At 46.0% G+C, this 18,072-nt stretch overlaps 1 long non-coding RNA gene across 1 annotated transcript in view; it reads right to left on the bottom strand.

Annotated features, from left to right (window-relative positions):
* The window catches only part of LOC148865371 (uncharacterized), a 34,664-nt gene extending 26,577 nt beyond the window's left edge, over positions 1-8,087 (bottom strand). Inside the window, exon 1 of the long non-coding RNA XR_016109271.1 lies at positions 7,429-8,087. This is a non-coding gene — a long non-coding RNA (uncharacterized LOC148865371). The remainder of the gene's footprint in view (positions 1-7,428) is intronic.
* Between the last annotated feature and the right edge of the window lie 9,985 nt (positions 8,088-18,072).

The raw sequence follows: 18,072 nt of genomic DNA, 5'->3' as shown, positions 1-18,072 counted from the left end.
TATCATATAAAGATTTCATTTCGAATTCGCTTATTGGCCGAAACACTTGTAATCTAGATTCCTATGATACCAACATCCCTTAGCCCATCGAGTACTATAATTAAATTATAGACATCCAAAAAAGCACCTACCCATCAAATATTAACTTAAAATTCCACCATTTATCCCTCCATCATATAAAGATTCTAGTCTGAGCCTTCTTAATGGTCGAGACATCCATCTTCTAGATTCCATTGATCCCTACATACCTAAGCCCATTAGGCACTACCATTAAACTCATGACATCCTAAAATACCAACCCACCAACTTTCATATCAAAATTCCTTCATACGGAGATTTCATTCTGAACCCTTTAATTGGCCAAAACATCCATAGTCCAAATTCCATTGATCTTAACATACCCGCACCCATCAAACATTTCCATTAAACTTTTGCCATCCTAAAATACATGTCTACCAAATTTTAGATAAAAATTCCCTCATTTACCTCTCCATTATATAAAGATTCAATTTTGAACCCTCACATTAGTTGAAGAAACACTTATAGTCCAAATTCTAATATCAACATGTCAAACCCATTAAACACTACCGTTAAACTCCTAACATCACAAAATACTCACCCACCAAAATTTATCTTAAAATTCCCTCATTTACCCTTCCATCATACAAATATCCCATTTTGAACCTTCTTATTGCTTGAAACACTCGTAGTCTGGATTTCCATGATCTTAATGAAGATCATGGAACAGACCTGAACCCATCAAACATTGCCATTAAACTCTTAACATCCCAACATACCTAACCACCAAATTCTAACTCAAAACCCCCCATGTTTATCCATCATTTGAACAACAATTCTATGTCGAGACTTTTTATTGGCCAAATATCAGCACCCGATTTTTCCTCGATCTTGTGGCCGAACCCCAAGTCATCCCTAGACAACCAATCAAACCATTATGATCTTTCTGAAACACTAAAAAACCCAATGTGCTCGAATCCCAACCCCAAATCCTTGAAATTCACTATTTAACTTATTCAACCCTAATCCGATGATCCTGATCAAACCTGCCAACACCATGACCATCAAACTAAACCCAACCATCTAATTTGGAACCTCGAAATACCCGTCAGATCAAACCAAAGATCCAAACTCCAGACTTCCATAAACCATCAAATACAGATTCCATTTTATCAATTCTAATTAACCAACAACAATAAAGCTTAATGATTGTTCAATACCACTTCACTGATTACATGAGACTTTACCCCTGGTCCTAGGAATGGCAATGGGGCGGGTATGGGGAGGAGCATCCCTTCCCATCCCTGCCCCGTGGCTAAAATCCCCTAACCCATCCCCGGTATCAGAGTAAAAATTCAACCCCCATTCCCGATGGATCCTGACATATCCCCGCCCTAGTGACGGTATTACTGTTCGAAAGCACATGATTGTTAGATACGAAAATGGCCAAATGAAGACCTAATTAAACAAGCCATTGATACAGACTTTAATTTAATTTGTGAACAAGCACATTATGCTGAAAGAACATGGAAACCTAATTAAACAATCCACTTATTCGACTTTAATTTGTGAACAAGATACAGATTTGCACGCTTGATGACTTGAGTGAGAAACCTGATTTTGAAACCAGCCATTTGGAATTTGGGTAGTGAATACAAGGAATGGCCGAACCCGGTGGACGAACGGAGGGATTTGTGAACAATTTCTCTATCTTCTCAGTTCTCACTGTTACAAACATTATAAAAGGGAGAAATCGAGAAACAGAGGGAGAAACTGGGCAAACACTGCGATGCTCAACGGTCGGCGGACGAACAAAGAGAGGAAGAACAAAGAGTGAATCAGGTTCCTCTGTGCTATGGCGGCGGCGACGGCACCCGGCGATCGACGACTCCTCTTCTCTCCAGTTGACAGGAAAAGTCTGTGAAGACCAGAAGAGTTGAAGTCTCGAAGAGTGAATCAATGAAGTCTGTGAAGAGAGAAACAAAACCTAGGCGGCAAGGAAAAATGTCAATAGACTCAAAACCTAACCTATTAAGTATTACCTAATACCTTTTGACTTTTTGTAATTCATAACCGGGGTCAAGGCGGGTTCGGGGATTTATATGCAGACCCCATCCCCTCGTCCCTGGTCTAGGGCAAAAGAAAAATCCCCGAACCCGACCCGTATACATTTTGTGATCGGGGAAAATTCGCCCCGTTTGGGGCGGGTCAGATCAGGGACCTGATTTTGTGGGTAAAATTTCCATCCCTACCTGGTCCTAGTAATTCATATTCAACCAACCTATAAGTTCTGTTTGGTTTGTGGGAAGATCTGTGTGGGATGGAAAAGTGTAAAAATTGAACTTTCCATTGTTTGGTTTTATTGGGATGGGATGGGAGAATGTAAAAGGGGATCCAAATGACACTGTTCACCTTCCTCCGTCGTTCGAGATAAACAGAGGCGACGACTAACTCCTTCATCTCCCACCTCTCCCACTCTCTTTCTCCTCTCTTCTTCTCTTCTTTTCTTCTTCTTCTTCTTCTTCTTCTTCTTCTTCTTTTCATTTCAACCTCTCTGTTTCCTCAACATACACATCGATAGCCTATGCTTAAACTTGGGGGTCGGAAATTCTTCCACCTCATCTAGCTTTAGTCTCAGCAATGATGTTTGGCCTTCCCTCAAACAATCAATGGTTGGCACCGACGTGACCCGTGCATCCCCATTGCCGGCTTCGGACATGATGCACAACACCCCAATACATGATGCACCTATTCTCTTTTGAGATACATGCAAAACAGAACCAAGAAATGCTGAGTGTGTGTCTCTCCTCGTTACTCAGCTTTGTCATTTCATCTAGCTCGGTTGAGTATCCTGCACTAATAATTAGTTGTTGCTCATAAGATCGTAGTTTCTAAGGATTTCAACTTGTCGAAGATGCATATGGGACTTTTAATGCCGAATTCTTCTATCCGAAAGGAGAAGTTGGTTTGGATTTTGGCCGTTGCAAAGGATTTTTGTTGTCATGTTGATTCCCTTATGTTGGCGGTGGCATTAGTGCTAGACACTTGCATTGGTGCCGTTGAATAGGACTGTGTTGCCAAATTTCTCTGGTTTCTGCTAAATTCATTTTGCAGAAACTTTTTGGAATATATGGGGTGGTCGTTTACACTGGCGGATTTCTCTGGTTTACACTGGCGGTTTTCTTCTATCTAAATCGGATTTCTCTGGTTTATGCTAGTGGTAACATGCATTCTGGAGCAAGGAATGTGTTGCTGTTAACGCATGTGGACCTTTGGTGTGGTCGTTTACGGGAGGAGGGAGATGGAAACTCGAGTTTTCTCACCGGGGTCGCACCGTTTTGGTACAACCCCGAATCCGTGATTTTGGGATCTCGCATTCCACTTTTTTCTCATCCCATCCCCCTCTTTCTCTCAAAACAAATATGAGAAAAGGGAATATTTTTGGAATATTCTTTTTTTTTCTCATCCCCATCCCACAAACTAAACACAGCCATAGAGTTTCACGGCATCCTATTTGACCCATAAATAATTAAAGATTCTGTTTCAACCACACTAGACAACTCCATGTGATGAAAACACCTTTAGAGCTTAAATCTATCATCTTACCCATCCGATTAAAGATCCATATTTTCTATTAAGTTCTAGACATCCTAAAAAATCTATCCATAAAATTTTACCCCAAAATTCCCTCATTTACCCCTTCATCAAACAAACATTCCATTTTAAGCGCTCTCATTGGCCAAAATACTTGCAGCCCAAATTCTCATGATCCTGACACCTCCAAGCCCATTAAACATTTACATTAAACTCTAGAAATCCTAAAATGCATACCTATGAGTTTTCAACTCAAAATTCCCTCATTTACCCCTTTATCAAATCAAGATTCCATTTCATACCTTTCATTGACCTTAACACTCATGACCCTAGATTCCTTTGATCTTAGTTCCTTTAAACCTATTAAACTCCTAACATCCTGAAACATCTACCTATAAAATTTCAACTCAAAATTTTCCCATTTACCCCTCCATTAAGCCAAGATTTCATTTTAAGCTTTTACATTAGCTGAAACATCCACAGTCTAGGTCTCATTGATTTCAACCACTTTGAGCTCGTTAAACACTGACATTAAACTCCATATGTCCTAAAACACCTACCCACATAATTTCAACTCAAAATTTCTCTGCTTACCCCTCCATTACACAAAGATTATTATGTTTTGAAGATTCCCATTAGCCAAATTATTCCCCCTCCAAATATGCCTGATTCAGGCCCAGTTGGGCCAATCTGACCCCACCAATTAATCTAGAATGCCCAAAATCCTACCTTGTCAATTTTCACTCAAAAATACTTTGGTTTGCTCCCTCAACTAAAAAGGTTCGATTTCGACCAAACCCATTGGCTTGCACACCCAAAATCCCTACTAACCAAACCAGATAATTAGACTATAGTTAAACCATGACCAAACCCTAGCTAGTTCCATCAAACCCTTAACCTTGTTTCCTCCAAAAAATTGGCCAAAACTAATCCAACCTAGGAACTAATGAACTGGTCCTAGTTTTGTATAACCACTCAATTTTATTTTATTTTTTTAAATTACCTTGTATGTAAACTTTTGCAGGCCATAATTTTGCACTTAGTTGTCCTATTGGGGTTATCTTTTTTTTTTTATTATTTTGAATAACTTTTTTCTATCTATGTGTTCCAAGATGTTGAAGGCACCTTACCATTGGTCTTGGTTTGGGTTTAGGTCTTTGGTCCAATACTTCCAAAGGCCATAATTAACTTTTTGCTTAGTTATCAAGTAACCTACTTTTTATTTTACTTTAGGTACTTTTTGTGATCTATGCATTACAATACTGTCCTAGAGCATGCCCTCAGGTTCGAGTTCAAAGCATCCAACAACAAGGCTAAGTATGAAAATCTGATAACCAAGCTTCAGCTCGCCCTGATCCTCAGAGCTAGGCAAGTTGAGGCCTTCAACGACTCTCAGCTAGTGGTCAAACAGGTTAACGACCAGTTCAAAGAAAGGGTGCCAACAATGGTGAGCTACTTACAAAAAGTGCAAGAGCTCATTCAATGACTTGAACACTTCACTATACAACAAATCCCTAAAGCCAAAAACATCCGAGCCGATGCACTTTCAAAGCTCACCAGTTCCCTATTGTGGATGCATTCGTAGGGAGGACGTATCGCCACCGACAACAGCAGTGAAGAGGGGCCCACATGGCAGCAGCTTATCTTATCAGCTCCCAGTAGCTTATCTTATCAGCCAACAGCTTATCTTATCTTATCTTATCCTTAGCAGTCTCTCTTATCTGTTCTTATTTGTTCTTACTTTATTTATTAGAAGAGTAGTAGGAGTTTGATTTATCTTAGGAGTTTGATTTATCCTAGGGAAGACTTATCCTTCCCAAGTAGGAGTCTTATCTATAAGCAGTTGAATTCAACAAGGAGTCTTCCTACAAGGAGGACTCTCACCTCTTGTAATCTCCTATTTAAGGAGCTACGATTTGAGAATAAGGACATCCAATTTTCAGTTAAGAAAAGAGTTGAGGAGAGTTAGGGTGATCTCTTGGACAAATCACCCCTTAGGTTGCCACGATAGGGTCTGCATGCAAGGGGAGGGGCAAGGGGAAGCTAGAGGTTCTCCCCGTGGACCGACCCATGACAAGATCCTATGCCCGGGCCCATAACATTTTGGTATCAGAGCCGAACGTCATGGGCAATATGAAGCAGTTGATGCCACCTTCGCAAACTTTAGGGATGCACTCTCCTCCACCCCCACGCTGTAGTTACCAAATTTTGACCTGGAGTTTACGATCGAATGTGATGCATCCGGTATAGGTATTGGAGGAGTACTACAATAGCAAGGACACCCAATAGCCTTCTTTAGCCGCAAACTGGCTGACCGGCATCTAAAGCTACCAGCCTACGAGCACGAGTTGATTGGACTAGCCAAGGTTGTGCAACACTGGAGGCCATACTTGTGGGGAAGATCCTTCGTCGTCAAGACAGATCACTATAGCCTCAAGTATCTACTAGAGCAGCGGCTTACCACTCTGCCTCAATAGCACTAGGCGAGCAAATATAGTCCAGAACGACCAACCTAAATTGGTCCATTCACGACGGGCTAACACTATACAAAGGACAGATATATCTCCCAGCCGACTGTTCCTTAATTCCCTCCGTCATCTCTAGCATACATAACTCCACACATGAAGGCATTCAGAAGACATTGCATCGCGTCCAAGCCGATTTCCATTGGCTTGGTATGAGGACTTCAGTTCGGGACTTCATCCATAACTGCTCCACGTGCCAACAACAAAAATGGGAAAACCTGCACCCGGCAGGCCTTCTCCAGCCTCTTTCACTCCCAATACAAATCTGGGCTGGTATCTCTATGGACTTCATTGAGGGCCTACCCAAGGTCGGCAGGAAATCGGTCTTATTCGTGGTGGTGGATCGCTTTTCCATGTATGCTCATTTCATTCCCTTGTCCCACCCGTATAATGCGATTTCAGTTGCCCACGTCTTCTTTACACACATTTCTGCTTGCATGGGCTACCTGAATCCATCATCAGTGACAAGGACCCGGTTTTTACTAGCACCTTTTGGAAGGAGCTGTTTCGGTTGTAGGGTACAACCCTAGCCTTTTCCTCTGCCTACCACCCTTAAACAGACGAGCAGACAGAGGTGGTAAACCGTAAAATAGAGATGTATCTCCATTGTTTTGTGGGTGACCAGCCACGGCATTGGGTGGATTGGCTTCCTTGGGCCGAATACTATTACAACACGGCCTATCATTCTTCTCTTGGCATGACACCATTCCGGGTCATCTATGGTCGGGACCCTCCCTGCCTATTGTCTTATGAACCCGGTTCGACGTGGTTGGAAGGGATTGGTCGTGGCCTACAAGACCACGATGCCCTCTTGGCCGAAGTCTCTCTCCGCTTATAGTAAGCACAGGCACACATGAAGAATGCCTATGATCAACACCATCAGGAATTAACTCTCGAACTCGAACAGTTCGTGTGGTTGAAGCTCCAGCCCTATCGACAACACTTCCTCAGATGCAGAGCTCCCCCAGAATTCCAGTATTGCCCTAGACCTTGGAGATAGATGGGCAAAACTAGAATGTTACACCTGACCCCTAGATTCGATTACGATATTGCACTATTAAACAGACTAGAAAAGCAAAAACAAAGAGATCACCATCTGTAAATCGAACTCTAGCCAATTCCATGAGAACAAAAGGGATGAAGAGGAGAAAAAAATACTAAGAATTTAACTTAGATGTTAAACACAGATCACCAAGGCATATTATTTTCCTTTGGATGCGTAAAATGATCTATTAATAGAATCATGGTTTGAACCTGAGAATTTCAAAATGAGAACTGGCTAGAGAATTACCGCATTACTCCTTGGGTTCGGTTGACTGCTCTTATCAGTCTCAGGGCGGAAAAATCCCTCTCCGACATAACTTTTTTTCTCAGAAGCCTTTTTGGTTGATAAATCCTCCGAAATACGATTCTTACTCTGTAAGTCAAACTCTGTTGCATTTTCTGTAAGTTCCTCCGCCTCAGACTTACAGAAGACATCAGTATCTGGGGGTGTAATCTGAAACCAATCTTCCCACAAGAAGTATTATTGCTTCCATTATTTTTCTCCTTTCCATGAAAAGACTCCTCATTCAACACCTCAGCTCCTGCCGTTTCAGACTCAGACAACTGGGGCTTTAGGACATCCTCGCGTTCTCCACTGTCGCCATTATTGTCCAACAGACAATCAATGGAGGTTGAAGTAGGAGAGAAAACCCGTCTGACCCGAAGACCCTTGATGGGAATGTGAGTAATTTCACCGAGGAAAATTTCTTCGCTAGATACTCTAGGGTTTCTCTGAACCCAGCTGGAAAACCGGATAATGATGTTGTGGAATCAGATCGAGTTCGACCGGACCTGTTGCAGTGGAGGAAGATCTCCGACTTGCTCCGAGTGCAGATCCCTGTCTTTGTGGCGGGAGTTAACGAATAGAGAAGATGGAGCATTGGAGGGAAGAGAAATTGGCGGCGCGGGGATCCGTGCGATGCACCAAATTTCTTAAATTAAAGATAAATAATAAAAATATTTTATATAATAATTGATAGGGAAAATATATGATGCGGAAAAGATATGGTATGAAAAGATCGACCAATCATTCATTCAGATATTATATATTTTCTATATCATAGTGGAATTCTATTAATAATCACTAGTGGTGATTCCTCGGAAAAATCTAAAAAATTTAATAATTTTATTTATCATTAATTATTATTAAATTAATAATCAAAATTTATCATTAATTAACTAAAAGTTTTCAAAGTTATTATAAATATCTAAAATTTTAATAATTGTATTTTTCATTTAATATTGATTTATAGAAAATTATTGTTAATTTAAAATGAACAAATATTTTTAATAAATTTAGTTTTATTAATAATTTGTAGTAATTTTAATAATTGTTATTTTTTTATTATTTTTAAATGAAATTTTGATTAACTTTAAATAAATAAGATAATTGCAAAAGATAATATTTTTATTAATTTCACTAATAATTTACAATTATATAGGAATGGCAACGGGGTGGGTTCACGGCGGGGCACCCCATCCTTGTCCCTACCCCCTAATCAAGACATTCTACCCCATCCCTGCCCTGTCCCCAGTGTCAGGCTAGTTCAAGGCAAGGCAACCACACCTCAATGTCGGGCGAGTTTAGGGGTAAGGCACCCCACTCCTCATAAAGGATGGGGGATCCTTGAATTTCCTCGCCCTGTCCCCAGTATTGGGTAGATTCAAGTAGAGGTGTAAATCAAGTCATGCTAGATCGACACGACACGACCCACATACAGCCTGCACAAAATGTGGCTTGTGTCGTGTTGGTCCATGGGGCACCCTGGGTTATGCATCCCTCCCTTGGGAAAATTTGGGGGGCTAGTTTGGCATGGTCCATGGTACAAGCCCGCACGGGCCTGTGTTTTGCCACAGGCCAGGTTGGTCGATGGGTTTAGCCTTGGGCCAGGCTAGGCCGCGAATTGGATCAATCTATGAGGTCCATTTAAAAAAAATGTAAAATGATGTTTAAATTTTTATTTCATATGATTTTTTATGTATCTAATTGTTTATATATACAATTAATCATATTCACGGGGCGAGTAGCGCAACAGCCCACCCTAAGGGCTTGAGCTCGAGCTTTCTCAAATAAACCTGACGCAGGCCCAAGCTCGGCCCGATACTATTACATATACAAGATAGTACTTATGTTATTGATGTAGTGCGATCTGGTCACTCCTAGCTGGCACTCACGTGGCTCCTGAGAGGTACCTGAGACGAAAAGGAAAAAGAAGAACTCCCAGGGGGTTTGCCCGGCGGGAACACTCTGATGATTAAGTCAGTATTCTGTGCGGGAAGCAAAGGAAAAATGAAGGCTAAGAATGTAGATTGCACAGGTGGTTCGAAGATACCTTGTTCCTTGAGAATCAACTTCTTATAGCAAAAATCGGTTGCCCTTGGCCCCTTGGCCTCTGACAGGGCGGGTATAACCGCCACTGTCAACCTGCCGCAGCCGTTACTGGCAGAGCTGAGCTGTCACGCGCGGGGCCATCACCGCAGGGTACGTGCCTGTTAGGTGCAAGACACCCTCTAAAGGTGGTAGGCATGACGCTGCCTGATGGGGGACATGGCTGCTATTACTAGAGTTGTCGGGTACGGTGGTTGGGCAGGAGATCCTTCTGCCCTCCTTCATGCAGCTTGTCGAGCTACCACATATTGGGCTACTTTGGGGTAGATCGGTCCTTGCCTCGAAGCACTGAGGTGCTCCCTCTCAGGTGGGGGAAAGCTTGCGGTTCCTTTGGGGGAGCCTGGGCTCTCTGAGCTAGGCGGGAGTCGGTCTCACCGAGGTGTTAGTCCTCAATGAGTTGTCATTCTTTGACTTGGCGCTTCCTTCCCGTCGGGTCGAGATCATGCTGCCAGGCTGGACCATTCACCAAGCCAGGTATGTGGACAGGGCCCCAGTGCGGGGAGTTCACAGTTCACCGGGTAAATTTGGCTCGGTTACTCACACTGTCGTTAGTCAGTTTAACGGCTGAACCAGTTGGGCATTCGGTTCTTTTACGGGGGGAACACCCACGTCTCGTGCAACTCACGCATGGACACCAGACACTTTATGCTGCGCGAACGCCAAAAAATGCGCTAAATTAAATTCGCCTTGAGAGTCCCGTGGCCGGTCTCTTTGAGGTCCGTTGGATTGATCCAATCTTGACCATTGGTCTCTGGGCCTCGCGTCTATAAATAGCGGGGTTCTGACATTCTCTTTGCTGCTAAGCATTTTTCGCCTAGAGCTCGCCTCTAAGGTCTCCAGCTCGGGTCTTTCAGCTTGGTTTCACCTATTTCCGGTGAGTCCTTGAGTCTTTCCTTACTTCTTTTCTCAAACCGTTTTCCCTTATGTCTAGCGAGAGTAGCTTTTCGGATGAGCCCGAGGCGGGCACCTCAGGCCATGGTGACCCTTCCTCGGCTTGACCTTCCCGCAAGGCACAGGCAGCCTCGGGTAAGTTGGCGTCCATCTCTCATCGAGGTCGGGTGCCAGATTAGTTCGACCTTCCCAGAGAGGCTTCAAGACCTCGTCCAACAGTTCAACCTCCCTTCTGAATACTCCTACAGTATTTCTACCGGCAATTTCCCCTAGGAGCACAGTCCGAACGAGATCGTGATCTTCAGAGAACAGCTCATCGGTGGGCTTTGCCTCCCTCTTCACCCCCTTATTCCCGAGGTGTTGGGGTGTTTTAGTGTCATGCTGGATCAGCTCCACCCCAATTCTATTCGGAATTTGGTGGGAACCATTTCCCTCTGCCACGAAAAGCAATTCTCCTTGGATGCGGACATACACTACTCCATACTACTGATAGAAAAGAGCGCCTCTAGCGCTCCCCTCGAGCACGAGTAGGTCTACTACTTGTCTCCTCGCCTAGGCTTTAAGCTACTACATAAGTTCCCGAGCAAGGTCCCGACTTGGAAGCGGGACTACTTCGTGGTTCGGGCCAGCACAAGGTGGCCCTTCCTCACCAGTTGGAGGGTGGCTACTCAGGCTACCAACATTGCCCTCAACCAGCAGACGTGGGAGACCTTCCATTCATGGGCTCAGGCTGAGCTCGACCATCAGGAATACATCACCAAAGAGAAGCTCGCTCAAGCCGGTTTGAGCCCGGGTAGGTTTATTTCTATCTTTTGGCGCTTCACTTTTACTCGCATGTTGTCTTTGGATTTACTGACACCAACTTTGTTGTAGGCTCCATGGATGAGGAAGAGAGAATCACAGCCACCAGGCTCCTCAACCAAATGAAGAGGAGGAAGAAGCGGACTGCCAAGAGGGCCGCCAAAAAGGGCCGTGTGGGGTCACCAAGGACTCCCTCCCAAGAACACGATCACTCCCGGGCTCCTGCCACTAAGGCCGAGGTCAACAATGCCCCTCCAGTGATAGATCTACAGGATGATTTTCCACCCCAAAAGCCTGAGGCTGCGAAGAGGTTGGTGAACGAGCCAACCGAGGCTGTTGTTGAGGCTCCAAGCTCTACCAGGGCGGCTGTTGAGGCCACCAAAGAGTTAGCTCACAATGTTGTAGATGCAGCGGCGTCCAGTTCGGGGACTGGAGAGGAGGAGTCCATCTTGGATCCCGAGGTCAGCCTCGGCCGAAGTAAGAGGGGGTCATCAATGCAGAAGTCGTGAGTTGGGCTGAACTCTCCCCAGGTTAGCTCGGGGGCCGCGCTGCAACCCACATCATGGTGGTAAGTTCACGTTCTGTGGGCCAACACTCTATCCCCCCCCCATCTTTCTTTCTTCTCATTTTTTTTTTTGCTGACCATTCTCCTTCTGTCAGGCGAACACTGTCATTCACGCCTTGACTCTACAATTTGACAAACACCTGAGGCGTGCTTTGGCTGCCAAGGAGTCGTCTCGCGTGGCTCATGCCGAGCTGAAGGCAGCACAAGACAAGGTCCATCAGTTGGAGGGTGCCGCCGCCGCTCAGAGGAGCCTGAATGACGCCTTAGCGCAAGAGAGGGAGGAGATGGCTCGTGAACGATACAGACTGAAGGCTGAGGTAAACGGGCTTTGAGTTGGTCAAGAAGCCCTAAAGCTCGAGGTGGAAAGCCTCAAAATGGCTCAGGCAGCTCGAGATGCAGGTCCTCAAGGAAACCAAGGAGGCCTTAGAGCACGAGGTGGAGTCTCTCAAGGCCGATATCGAGGAGAAGACGGAGATCTTTCACGATGCTCTGGAACAGACCAAGGTTCAGTCTGTCATCGATTACGTCAAGTCTTCAAGGTTCGACAATGTAATGTCAAAGGCCTATCGTAGGGGGTTCAAGCTCGGTTGATGGTGGATAAGGTGTGCCTACCCCAACCTAGATATAAGCGCCTTCACTTCTTTCAACATCACGGATGATATGGCACGTCAGGGCGCGGATGATCCAGACTCTGAAGATGATGGCGGCAACGGGGAGGCTGATGCCACCGATCTGACTGATTCCTCTAAGGAGACCCCTGAAGAAACCACGAGTAAGCTGATGAGCCTCCCAAATAATCAAGTGCTCCTTATATTTTGGGCCTGTGAGCTCGATCCCCTTCTCTTTTGTACTATACGTATTTAAGTAATGTAATGAAGGAATATTTTTTGCCAAGTGCTTGTGCAATTTGTTTTTTGCCGGAATGGTTGTCTCACTCCAAGTTGTTATCCTATCGAGTTAAATTCTCGAAGTGGGTGTTCCTCAACCGCCATCAGACTGAACCACCTCTTAATGTTTAGCAAGGGTGATGCGATAAGGCACACCGAGGTAAGTGACATAGTAGGGTACATGGCCGACCTATCTGCACTCGGGTTAAGTTGACATCAGTTGTCCTTGCTAGGGCGGGCTATTTGTTATAAGGTTCACGCCTAAACCGCCTGCACCTTGGGCACTACAAGTACTTAGTTCATTCTGATGAGGCGACTAAGTCTTGTATGCTGCCGAGGCTCGTCATTAGCTCGGCGTTTTAGCCCTTAGGCTGGGGGAGTGGCTCATGGCCCACTCTCGGGGTCTGCCCATGCCATAGAGGCGGCTAGGTCCTGTTGTGCCGAGGTCATGTTAGCTCGGTATTCTGGCCCTTAGGCTGGAGTAGTGGCTTCTGGACCATTCTCAGAGTCTGCCCATGCCATAGAGGTGACTGGGTCCTGTTGTGCCGAGGTCATGTTAGCTCGGTATTCTGGCCCTTAGGCTTTGGGAGTGGTTCGTGGCCTACTCAGTTCTTACAGATAGTATTGTCTTAAGTTGACAATATTCCATGCCTAAGTTACTTGTTTCCTTTCGAGAGTCTTGAGCATGTACGTTCCTTCCCCGAGCACACGTTTCACTCGGTAAGGACCTTCCTAGTTGGACCCGAGCTTGCCAGCGCCGGGCTCAAGTACCACAACTTTACGAAGGACCAGGTCGCCAACACGGAGGATCCGCTTCTTGACCCTGGCGTTATAGTACCGAGCTACTCTCTATTGGTAGGCTGCAGTCCTGATGTACGCGAGGTCCCTTACTTCGTCGAGTAGATCGAGGTTGGTACATAGCTCATCTTCGTTTGTCTGATCACTGTATGCTTCTAATCGTAGTGTAGGTACTTTGATCTCTGCAGGAATCACTGCTTCAGTGCCGTAGGTGAGATTGAAGGGTGTTTCTCCTGTGGCGGTCTTCTCCGTGGTCCGGTAGACCCATAGAACACTGGATAGTTCATCTGCCCACAATCCTTTAGCTCAGTCCAGTCATGCCTTTAGTCCACGGAGGATGGCTCTGTTCGTGACTTCTGCCTGACCATTTGCTTGAGGGTGTGCGACTGAAGTAAAATTCCGTCGGATTCCCATGTCTTGGCACCAGTCTTGGAATTTGATATCCTCGAACTGCTTGCCATTGTCAGAAATCAATACTCAAGGTAATCTGAAGCGGCACACGATTTTCTTCCAAAAAAAGTTTTGAACATTTCAGGCTATGATCGTTACAAGGGGTTCGACTTCTACCCACTTGGTGAAGTAATCCACTGCTACTACTAAAAACTTCCTCCCACCCGTTGCTAGCAGGAATTGCCAGAGTAGATCGATGCCCCACTGTGCAAAGGGCCACGGGCTGGTGAGATACTTGAGTTCAGTAGCGGGTTGGTGGTAGATATTGGCATGTCTCTGGCATTTGTCACATTTTCTAACGAGCTCAGTAGCATCTGCCTTCATTGTTGGCCAATAATACCCCTATCGAAGTGATTTTTGGGCAAGGGCCCTACCCCCCAAGTGCCCGCTGCACAACCCCTCATGAGTGTCACGGAGTACGAGCTCGGCTTCGGTAGGCCGCAAACAACACAGATAGGGGAGCGTGTAGGATCTCCTATACAGTCGTTCGTCTATCATGACGTATTTGGTTGCCTAGCACTGCACCCTTCTAGCTGCATTGCGATCTATAGGGAGGGTCCTGTGTAACAGGAAGCTCGCGAGTGGGTCAATCCAGTTCGGCTCTGCTTGAACGACGGGAGAAACCTCCTCTGCCCCCCCGAGAATGCTAGGCTGGGGCAAGTCCTCTATGTACACGGTTCTCATGGTGATGTCGCTGGCGCTGGCTAGTCTGGACAGGGCGTCAGCCTCAGCGTTCTCTGACCTTGGGATTTGCCTGATGAAGTGTGACTGGAAGTTGAGCAAGGCCTCTCTGACTTTGGTCAAGTAGGCAATCATGGTTGGCTCGCGAGCTTTGTACTCGCCAATGACCTGGTTGACCACTATCTGAGAGTCGCTGCAGATAACGATGTGCTTAGCTTTTACTTCTCTAGCTAGAGCTAGTCCAGCTATCAACGCCTCGTACTCCGCTTCATTGTTAGATGCCACGAACTTGAAGCGTAGCGCGTACTCCAGTTTCATGCCACTTGAGTCGTGCAGAACTATTCCGGCTCCACTGCCCTATTGGTTCAAGGAGCCATCTACGTGAAGGATCCAAGGCTCTTCATCACAACTTGGGTTTGGCAAACTAGGAGAGATGCCACACTAGCTGCTACCTCACGGTGCTCGGACTTGATCGGCCTGGGAGCTTTGGGCTCACCCGAGCTGGGGGCCTCATGCTCAACCGGCTTGGAGACTTCAGGGCTGAATGTGCATTTGGTGATGAAATCTACTAAGGCTTGGGCCTTAATGGCAGTTAGCGGCTTGTACTGGAGGTTGTACTCGCTGAGCTCAATGGTCCACTTCGTCAACCGACTAGAGACCTCGGGCTTAAGTAAGACTTGTCTCAAAGGTTTGTCGGTGAGAACAATAACAGTGTGAGCCTGGAAGTACGGGTGGAGCTTCCGAGCAGCAATTACCAGTGCGTACACTAGCTTTTCTATCTCCGCATATCTCATTTCTACTCCCTGCAATATTTTACTAATATAATAGATGGGTCGTTGGATTCGGTCTACTTCTTTTATTAGTACCAAACTGACCACTTCATCACTTGCCGAGAGGTATAGTTCTAAAATATCGCCCTCTTCGGGCCGGGTTAAGATCGACACACTATCGAGGTATTTCTTGAGTTCATTAAACATGAGCTGATAGTCTTGGGTCCATTCGAACCCTTTGCTCTTGATTGCCTTAAAGAACGGAAGACAACGGTCTGCTGATTTGGACATGAAGCGGCTCAGGGCGGCTACGTGGCCATTCAACCTCTGAACCTCCTTCAACTTCCGAGGTGGTCTCATATCTAAGATGGCCTTAACTTTGTCCGGGTTGGCCTCAATGCCGCGTTGGTTAACGATGTATCCTAGGAACTTTCCCGAGGTCACACCGAATACACACTTGTTTGGGTTCAATCTCATATTAAACTTACGCAAAGTTTCAAAAGCAGACTTCAAGTCTTGTATTAATTCATGTGAAAATTGAGTTTTGACGACCATGTCGTCTACATAGCATTCTACTTTTTTGCCGATTAATGACACAAACAACTTATTTACAAGTCTTTGAAAGGTTGCCCTTGCGTTTTTCAATCCGAAGGGCATAACCTTGTAACAATATAGATCGAACTCCGTGATGAAGGCAGTCTTTTCTTCGTCTGCTGGGTCCATCTTGATTTTGTTATAGCCCGAATAGGCTTCCAAGAAACTTAGCAACTCATGCCCTGAGGTCACGTCCACCAAGCAATCAATTCTGGGGAGCGGGAAGCAGTCTTTCGGGCAAGCCCAATTTAGGTTGGTGTAGTCGATGCACATGCGCCACTTGCCGTTGGCCTTCTTTACTAGGACAGGGTTGGCTACCCAGCTCGGGTAATGGACTTCTCTTATGAAGTCAGCAGTGAGGAGCTTTATGACCTCCTCGTTGGTCGCTTTCCACCGCTCCGGGGCTAGGTTGCGTTTCTTCTGTCTAACGGGCCTAACTACAGGATCAGTATTAAGCTTGTGAGTTATAAGGCCGGGGTCTATACCGGGCATTTATGCCGTGGACCATGCAAAAATATCCAAATTTTGAAGTAAGAAACTTACCAGTTCGGATTGTAGAGGTTCCTGGACAGAAGCACTGATTTGAAGCGTTCGAGCAGGGTCTGTCGCTGAGGTCGGGATTGCGACTATTTCTTCTATGGGTGCGGCTCATTCTTCAACTTGCTCCGTAGGCCGCTCCAGTTCGAGGTCATCGGCTACCTTGGTCTTTCCCTTCAGGGCAGTGACTTAGCACTTGTGGGACTCGAGCTGATCACCCCGCGCTACCCCCACACCGAAGTCTGTAGGGAACTTCATAGCCAGATGGTAGGTGGAGACCACCGCCTGCAGGATATGGGTGATCGACCGACCTATTATGGCATTGTACGGGGAGGGGGTCATGACCACTAGGAAGTCGTGGCTGAGTCTGACTATGCAGGGCCATGTGCCGACTTCCACAGGTACTGTTATCTTCCCAAGGGGCCGGACTTCCTCTCCGCTGAAGCCAACCAAAGGAGTGTCTGCATGCCTCAAGTCACTTTTCTGCAACTGAAGCTGGTCGAACGCAGCTTTGAAGAGGATATCTGTCGAGTTGCCCGAATCAACGAGTACACGCCTGACCTCAAAGTCATTGATCCTCAACTTTATCACAAGTGCGTCGTCGTGGGGGTAATGGACCCCTCGCACATCATCTTCCGTGAAGACAATCAGCTCTTCTGTCCTTGGCCACTTCGGAGGATTCTGTTCTTCTTGGGTGGCTTTGGGAACTGACGTCTGAGCTGCTGTTGAAGTGTAGTCCGCGACGATCGACCCTCCCACTATGACATGGATAGTGCCCCAGACCGGCCTCTCTTCCAAAGGCTGCCTCTGCGACTGCTCAGCCAGCCTGCTGCTGGACTCGGGAGCGTCCTTACCGTGCTCCCCTTGCCGACCTGCTTTATTATTACTATTGTTGTTTTGTACAAAGTTTCTTAAATATCTGCGACGGATGAGTTCTTCAATCTCGTCGCGAAGATTTTTACAATTTTTGGTGTTATGACCGTGATCCTTGTGAAAGATACAATATAGATTCTTATTTCTCTTGTTGGAATTTCCCCTCAAACGGGGTGGCCACTTGACATATGGAGCGTCCTTGATTGCCATCAGAATTTCAGCCCGCTTCGCGTTCAGTGGGGTGTAATTAGTTCGGTCCACTGCAGGAGCTCGGAATGACTGACCTGGCTTTGCCCCCCGAGCTGCATCCTTTTTTTTCGGCTGTCCCCTTGGCTGGAAGGCTCCCCTTCCCTCTTCCTCTTTTCGGGCACGCTCTCGCCCTTTTGGTTGATCTCCTATTCGGTGGCTATGAACTTGTCCGCGAGCTTAAGAAATTCAGTTATGGTCGCTGGTTGGTTGATGACCATGTGCCATTTGAACTCTTTGTGCGTCACACCTTTCTTAGTTGCTGCAAGGTGCATGGTGGGGTCCAGGCATAGTATCTGCATGCAAGCATCATTGAACCACTTGACGTAGCCCCGGATGGATTCTCCTTCTCTCTGCACTATGTTGAGGAGGCTCTCTTTAGTTCACAGGCACCGCTTACTGGTAACAA

Source organism: Nelumbo lutea, chromosome 3 (assembly GCF_056320005.1).
Source record: "Nelumbo lutea isolate HS-2025 chromosome 3, American lotus-T2T, whole genome shotgun sequence".
NCBI classification, from domain to species: Eukaryota; Viridiplantae; Streptophyta; class Magnoliopsida; order Proteales; family Nelumbonaceae; genus Nelumbo; species Nelumbo lutea.
The sequence above is the reverse complement of the archived record's forward strand: the minus strand, read 5'-3'. Positions and strand labels throughout refer to the sequence as shown.